We start from the raw sequence: 8658 nt of genomic DNA, 5'->3' as shown, positions 1-8658 counted from the left end.
GTTTCAGCACAAACTGCAACAAAAGATTAGTGATGTGTGCGTAAATACAGCAGTCTGCTGGCCGCATTTGAAGCGCAGTGCTTACCTGTGTATTGAATGATGTTTAACACGAGTACTCCACTAACTGGCCGCCAAGTGGGAAGCGCCACTTCATCGGAAGTGGCACTCTAACATCGCATCCACTCTCTGTCAGGAATTTAAGTGGCATTTTAAAACTGGGATGAATACGCTCTCATTTCTCACACACAGAAATAGATGCATAAAGCTCACAAAAATGATGTCTTCTGGGAGTGGAAAACGACGTGTCTTTCAAGACGGAGCGGCAAGTTAATTGTCCACCTTTAATGATTAAATTACTAACAAGATGTAAATCCAAATCAAGCCCTTTTTCAGTAGGTCGTTCAGTGTACAAACCTGGCTGAAGTACTTGCAGTACCAGACACAAAAATTACTTTTCTTTTTTGGAAAACAACTGGACATCACGAAAATGTGTTTTCATTTGGAAACTGACTTTTGTATGAAACACAAAACGTTTTGCTATGTATTTTGTAGGTGTGAGAGTTGTAACTAAAGTAAACAAAAATTCACGCTATTCTTACAGCTGCGTTAATGCAAAAAACACACATGAAAGGGAGGCTAAAGATCTTGTCTGATTTAGCTTCAGTTTAGAGGAAAGTGTATTTGGGTGGGGATTATATGACCAAGCATTATGGCTGGTTTCAAATAACTTAGGTAAATTCCACTTATGACTAATTCACTTGATTTTTTTGTAAGTGTTAAAATTAGTCGTCCCATTGGCTCTGACAATTGAAGTCCAACAGCATTCACGGAACAGTAATTAAGAGCACCCTCTTGTGGTCATTATTATGGATGTTAATTAAACCTTTTATGGTAAGCTGTTAATGCATCTGCTCTCATGCCAATACAGTACCCAGAAAGTTTATTAAAATATGCATATGAATGTGCTGTACATGACTTGTTCTATATCCATCCAAGAGACGCAATGGCAAGGTTTTATCTTGCTTATTCACCAAAAGTTGTATGCTTTTTAATAAAAATATTTTAACATTTCATGCAGATTAGAGCACAGTAACTCCTTTATTTGCGATTTTCAAAATTGGCAAGGAAACCCTCAGAAAGGATACAAAAAATGACAGAGCAGTAAGTCTGGTCTCCATTCCAGAGAACTTAGCAAAAAGTATAACAGAGGATGGAATTGATGTACAGCTGCATGAAGACTATTGAGAAGGAAGCAATGTGGCTACTGTAAAAGTGAGTCATGATTAATTGATCTTTACAGAACTGTTGCAGTTCTCTGAAGCAATCATGGAGCATGCAGACTTACCATTGAATCATAACTTGTCTCAAGATGCCTAAGTATGGAATTTACTCTAATACAGAAATTAATGTCTGATGGTCATTAAACATAAAACACAGAAGGAAAGAACTAGGTGGGAATATTTGAGCATATTATGGCAGCTCCAGTCAAGTTAGCTTTGGTTAGACTATATGAGAGCTATGGCATAAGAAACTGTCAAAGGTAAGGGACAGATGGAAATAGTCTCTACGGAAGCAGATTAGGAAGAGTACCTTGAATCCTAAGTAGCCAGCAAGCATGCTTCATCTGCATTTAATTTCCAAGCACACTCATTAGACATGGACTACACCTCGAGAATTTGCTGTATAATATTAGTATTGTACTGGTCTTCATTTAATCATTATGTTGCATGATTAAGTTGGTAACTAAAGTTCTTGCTACCTGCTACCATGACAGCATACTATTTACTGAGTGAGTCCTCTGGGATTTGCCACATAAATGTATGAGTCAAGAGAACTGATGTACCATATGAGGAAATCTGCAACCAGGATTCTGCCTCAGTTAAGACAATTTTATGTTGTAATAGGAGATTACTGCAGTGTGCAGTTCTGAGCAATCACTTTGGGGAAAGTAAGAAAGAGCAAGGAAGCAAGTTTCACAGTATGAAGTCAATTAATGGAATGATGAAGCAAACAAAGAAAGTGTTCAAATTATTAGTGTATTAGAGAAGAAACAGAGGTTGTGCTACGTAGCACTAAAATGTTTCATTTTCTTCCAAGAAGACCAATTCTGTGGACACCAGGAGGCATGCACTCAGAGCACTGGGATTGCCCGTCCCAATACTTGTGAATGTACCATGAGAAACTGCATTGCTCAGAGAAGAGACGGGGTGGCTAGCACAGACAAACAGTCCAAGACCATGGATGTTTGGGGTGATTTGTACAGGCACTTTCAGATTTTGGTAGACACCAAGGTAAAAGTTAATGAATCTATGAAATGTTGCTGAGACTGCATCAACTCTGCTTTTCTTGCTTTCTCAGAAAAGTAAAGGAACAAAAAAAAAAGTTGAAACTAATAAAAATATCTCAAACATAAACTAGGAAAATATGCAACATTCAGAAGAAAAAATGCACCCCCAAAACAAGTAAAACAAGAAGTTAAAAAATGGGACTTGAGGAAGATCCAAACCTTGACAGATGAAAATCCAAGCTGGTTGAGTTTAACCAGGCTGGCACACCACAGAGAGACCTAGAGCACCTGCAGACCATGAACAAGTAACATATCCCTCCTGGCATGGCACTGTTGTGATGGTACATCAGTTGCAGTGGCTGGCAGCTGACTGTGTCAGGTCTTCAGTCAGGGAATAGTCAGGTGCTAGACAGGATGCTTTCCTAGAGAAGCGAGGATGCTTCCACTCAGCAGTGAAGAATTTCATTGCCTCCAAATTCAAAGCGGATGCTGAAAACTGAAAACTGTGACCACTGCTGTAAAGAAAACTCTCACTGAGAGAAAATAAAAAAAGTGCAGTCTCTGGCAACAGAAGTGTCATGTCACTAGATCATTAACTACATTCCAAAATCACTCACTGGATTCCAGATATAGTCAGGAAGAGAAGAACCTCTTTTTTTCCCTCTCTCTTATTTTTTGTCACAAACTACTTCCCACGCTCTAAACATATCATGGTCTTTCAAGGAAAATAAAAAAGAAGGCTATGGTAAATGGCAAAGCTCAGTGTACCTATGCTACAAACAGAACAAATTTTTAAAAAGTTTGATTTGCACAGCTTAGCCAGAAACATGGATGTGGATGAAGTGGAAGTAACACAGGAATGTACTATATGCCAAACCTGTAAGAAAGGAGTGAGTGGCATCATGAATTCCTTATATACTCTTTCACTCATAAACGGTTTCAATTTAATCAGACGTACTAAAACCTTTGGAATCCATTCTTCCTTGTACCAAGAGAGAAATCAGTTAACATCACATGTTAAATTGTTATGGTCACTGCTCTTCTTTCTGGCAAGGCAAAGCCAAGTTTTCATACCGAGGGGGGAAAAAAGCAATCAAAACCAAGACAACAAAATCAGCCTACTAAAGTAATCTAGGTAGCAAGACCCTGATCAGAAACTATTTTCTGATCATGTTGAGAAGATATGTTCAGATTATGTTAAAGATTCAAATTCTGTGGATGGCACAGTCCCTCAGAAGCACCTCCCACTGGGCCTGCGCTCCTAGAGGGCTTAAGCCATGTGTTGGCTCCACATTTCTCTCACAGATAGGTTGGTGTGAACCTAGAATGCAAAGTCACGAAGATCAATTCCACATTATCCTTCTCCTCTCATGCTTCAATGAGCTGAAATACTCACAGCTCCTGGTGGTGTGTGTCCTGAAAAGCAGGACTGGGGCCTGGAGGCACATATGGACAGAACCATGAGATGAACTTATCATGTGTTTGCAGCTAACACTGGGAAAACAAACTGGAGAGAGAGAGATCTGATCAAACCTGTGGACAATGACACCACAGATTTTGCAGAGATGTGAAGGATCAGAAGAGACACATCTCGCTTAAACCCTGGTAACTGGGACATGATTTTCTTGCTACAGCAGAATTAGTCAGCTGTTTTATGGTCTTCCATTCCAGGTGCTCTGCATACAAGAACAAGTCAGGCTGACTTGGAGCAATAGTAAAAAAATCTCTTTATATTATGGCTCAGGAAAAAAAAAGTATAATATACTGCACAAAATAAAGTAGAAATTTGAAGAATTTTAAATACTTACATTCCCCATCTCCTTAAATACTTCAGCAAGGCCTGATTTTTGAACTTCTATCCATAACACTCAGCCTTTCACCATCAATACAACTAAAGCTCATGTCTTTGAGACTATTATAGTAGATGATGTACCTATTTTCTGTCTCAGAAATGCCTGAGATGCTCCTAATAGAACAAAAAAGTGCTAAAGCATTCACCAAAGTTTCTTGATGTTTCTAAGTTGCTACAGGAAAGATTCTTGCATGGATTAAATAACTATCCATATAGAAACACTAGGAGGGAGAATAAATCTGTCAATACAGAGATCCCTTTTACATCATATGTGGCTATTCCTTGCACACTTGGGAAAAAGGCCCCAGATACTGAATAGCTCAACTTTAGGACAGCTCAGACAGATCCTCAAACCCATTTCTATAAAATCTTCTCTGCCAGCCACTGGTGAGGCAAGAAAAATATTCTAGTGTCTTAGTTTCAGAAAAAAAATACATATTGTTCTTCAGTAATTTTTGACCTTTGTATTGAAGATATCAAATCACCAAAGGCTGCCACACCACAGTTACAGAACTTGTTTGCTGTTTTTGCTACAGTTTCCCACTCTTTATGTGCATCAAAGAGAACGATGGCTTTTTCTGGTAAAATACTGGAAGAGGATTTCTCTTTCTGAATTGCCAATCAATAGCAAAAGTGTCCAGTCAGCTTTGTAGCAATCTCTGAAACAGTAAACAGCATTTTTTCATCATGTGGCCATCAACACTTTCCTGTTCACAGATATGAAATGAACATTTTCTATTGATATTAAAAGGCAACATATTAAAGTCCTATTCAGGAATAAAACAGAAAAGTCTTGTACAATGCTAGCAAATAAAAGATATTTACATTGTAATTTCAAATTCTGTCATCTCCTGTAATGAGAAAATGATAACAAACTTGCATCAAGATCTCCTGTCAGAGAACAATGCCAATTTTTGTCTCTAAACATTGCACTTTGATTCTTGCCTACCTGTTCGTTTCAGATGTGTTGCTTAGGCATTCAACACGTTATATGTTTACTCCATTACCTATCTGTTCAACCAAGATTGCATACATCAATTGGAGTACGATAAATGGAGCGTGAAGACAGGCCACATTATTATGAAAATCCTCTCCTACAGGTAGTGAGCAAATGAGAAAATCTCAAAGAGATGACAAACCTTATTTACCCTGCATGTCCCATTCTGTCCAACAGGATGATTCCCTGTGTATCCCTGATCTATGAGCTATGGCATAGGTGAATTCAGTAAGAAAACATACAAATCCAAGCAGGTACACTATCTGGTTTTAACAAGTTCACTTTGCTTTTCACAGGTCACATTCTTCTTTTTCACCAAGCAGCCAACAATATTTCTCTATTTATTTATTAAAGGTAGCATAAGAAATAGGTGCACCAAGCTAAAACAGGATGGAAACAAAATCACAAAGGGCATGGTATTTTTTGCCCTACGTTCCTAAGGATGCAATTGAATTGCTCTCTCCCATTCAAAAAACATTTGAAATCGCTGGACAAAATCCAATGCCTTAGTCATGCTCAGAGGCAGCAGCCCAACACCCTGTGTATATTGGCCAGTCAGCTTCTGGCTACTGAATTCGAATGTGGCTAAAATTGATGCTACCATATGAGCCATCAAACAGAGGGAGAGGGATAGGTGGGAGGGGTGGGGAGAGGAGTAAAGAGATTTTTGTCCACAGCTGCTCGTTCAAAAGACAAACTCATAGAAAAAGTAAGACTTAGGTCTGTTTCTCATGGAAAGATTATTTGCTACTGAGGAAGGACAAAAGGATGGTTTGGTTGTAGGTATGCAACTGCAATGCAGCTGCATGCATATTGCTACTAAGATTTTGAGAACACAGAGAAAGAAGTTTATCATGAGACAAAATAGAAATACACGGCCAGCAGCTGCTCCGTAAGTAACTCCTGGTCCCAGATGAAGAGTGAATTGGTTGGAAAGACCCCATTGCACAGGCTTATTGCTATCATGTGGCTCAGTGTGATCCTCCATGAATACAGAGGAAGAGGTGTACTGCCTCAGATGAAGAACCCATTCAGTCCAACATCCTGTTTCCACCACAGGCCACAGGCAAACGTCAAAGGAAGAGGAAAAGCAAGGCAAATATAAGATATCTTCTCTGCAACACTCCCACAGCTACCAACTGCTTTCAGCTCAGGGAATTTCCTGAGCGTGAGGGGGTGTTCATTCATTAACTCTCAACACAGTCCTCTTCCAAATACTTGGCCTATCTTCCCTACGCCCTAGAGAAACAGCCTGTACTCAGCATGCCATTCAGAAAGGCACTGAACGAAGAACCATCTTCTCCTGCCTGTTTAGACTTGGGCTTCTGCTACTGCAAATCTGATGGTTTGTACTCAGAAAGTCAGCTGGCATCCACAAGTTACATAGGATGTGACAGGCCTCATGCATCCTCCCTCTTTGGTGAGAACTCCAAACCTCAATTGTGCCTTTCAAGGGACACAAAGTCAGACAGCCCAGCATCCTTGTTATTCTGTTCTAGTTCCAGCATTTTCTTTCTAAGAAGCAGGAAACGCAACAGGGAACAGTACTCATGGTGCGAATTCACCACAGATTTCTGGAGTGCCATAAATGTGTTCCTGGTTTTGTTCTCTGTCCCTTTCCTTCAAATGTGCCTTGCTTTTCCGAACATAAGGATGGCATTCATGCAGGGCCCACACACTTAAGTCTCACTACTGAGTGGCAGCAATAATTCAGGTATTCCTACCTTTTATGTAAAGTTACGACTAGTTATGACATCACCTTGCATTTATCTACTCTGTATTTAATCTACTTTTTTACTGCCTAATCACCCACAATTCTTTACAGATGACCCTCACCCCCTGCTAACTTAAAAAGATTTTGCACAGTCAGCAAACATTCTTGTCTTGCCGCTCTCTGTTTCCTCCATGGGAGTGATGAATTGTGAAGCACTGCTCAGCTGCCTCCTTGCACTCAACTCCTCAATGATGATGGTCTCTGTGGCTACGAAATAATGCACATCTGTGCTTGACAATTAATGACAGCCTACCTTCTTATACATGGCTACCAGCAGCCAAGGAATACTTGATACTACTTGGCATACAGAACTTGAAAAACTGTTTAAAACACAGATACCATTATAATTATTATCTCATGTGCATGCATTAAGCCACATGTATTTAATATTAAACACAAATATTATTGCATAGCCAGAGCAATGCATATGAGATAGTTTGTAACTCCTTGCTAATACAAACTGTTAGTTTTATTACCTTCTCTTGGCCATGAAAATTAGTATTGTATTTGATTCTTCTGGTCAGAAGCAGAGCTGGGGAGAATATTCTGCTTTGATTGCATTGTCAGACTGCCCCTGAGAAAAAGCCAAACATCTCTAGTATATATTTCTAAAACAGTTTTACTTAATAATTAACACTTGCATAGATAGTTGCAGCCCACAGCCAATTTTATTTGAACGCCTTGAACAATTTGCTTTTGTTTATGTATTCTGATTTCGTTTTAATCCTAATTCCAGTTTGGTTGCATAACAATAATGTCCTTTTGCCCTTAAAACCCTTACACAGGGTCTCAAACTTGGCTTTGGTTTAAGGCAGTTTTGGTTCATGAATGATACGGAAGTATTTGCTACCCCACAAGCACAACTCAGTTCACTCCTCCCTAAATGTCTGCTCCTACAAAACAAGGAAGAAGAGGCACCAGAATAGCATAGGGAATCCAAACACACGTGTGTTTGCTTTTCAAGCAAATATTTCCATTTCCAAGACATCTAGTAAACGCTTTTCTTCTATCTTTTTTTATTTCACTTGTTTCTACTGTGTTTATGACTCTGTTTGGAACTCCACTGTCAGTAAGTCAGTCCAAAAAAGGGAGAAATGAGGTTGGAGAAACGTATGCTCATACTGTATAATTGCATAAGCTGCTTCCTGTACGCTGGGGTTACGATTTGCATTTTCATCTATTAAATACCTTGTGTTCTAGATCCTTCTCTCTGACTATGAAACGTATTTGGACATCTCCACTGTGGCACTTTTCCAACTTTATACAAACGCTGGAAAGCAATCTTGCTGAAAGGAGACGGTTTAGTATGACTTGGTTATTAATTTTTAAGGAAGAGGTTCTGTGATCTGCGACAAGAGAAGTATTTTAATTGACGGGAGGAGCTACCTACCACTCATGCAAGTATTAGAACCACTTAAAATGTCTTCATCTGCATTTCTGTACATATTTATATATATATTATGTATATATATATATGGATATATATATATAAATTTCCCAGAAATAGGATGTTCTTTTCTCAGCGTTCATAGCACACTCTGCTGGCTGTTGTCGAAAGTTAATGCCAAGCGAGGACGACAAGCTAAAAAGAAATAAAATGTTTTAGGACAGAGGAGAAACACAGTCCACGCAGGTAATTACCGCGGGCGTTTGAACGGAGAGGCACAAGGGACGTATTCTGGGAGCAGCAAGGAAGGGTTGGCAGGGAACTAGTTTAGTTTCACGGAAGAGACTGAGCTTTTTTTTTT

The sequence above is a fragment of the Geospiza fortis genome, unplaced genomic scaffold (assembly GCF_000277835.1).
Source record: "Geospiza fortis unplaced genomic scaffold, GeoFor_1.0 scaffold240, whole genome shotgun sequence".
NCBI classification, from domain to species: domain Eukaryota; kingdom Metazoa; phylum Chordata; class Aves; order Passeriformes; family Thraupidae; genus Geospiza; species Geospiza fortis.
The sequence above is the reverse complement of the archived record's forward strand: the minus strand, read 5'-3'. Positions refer to the sequence as shown.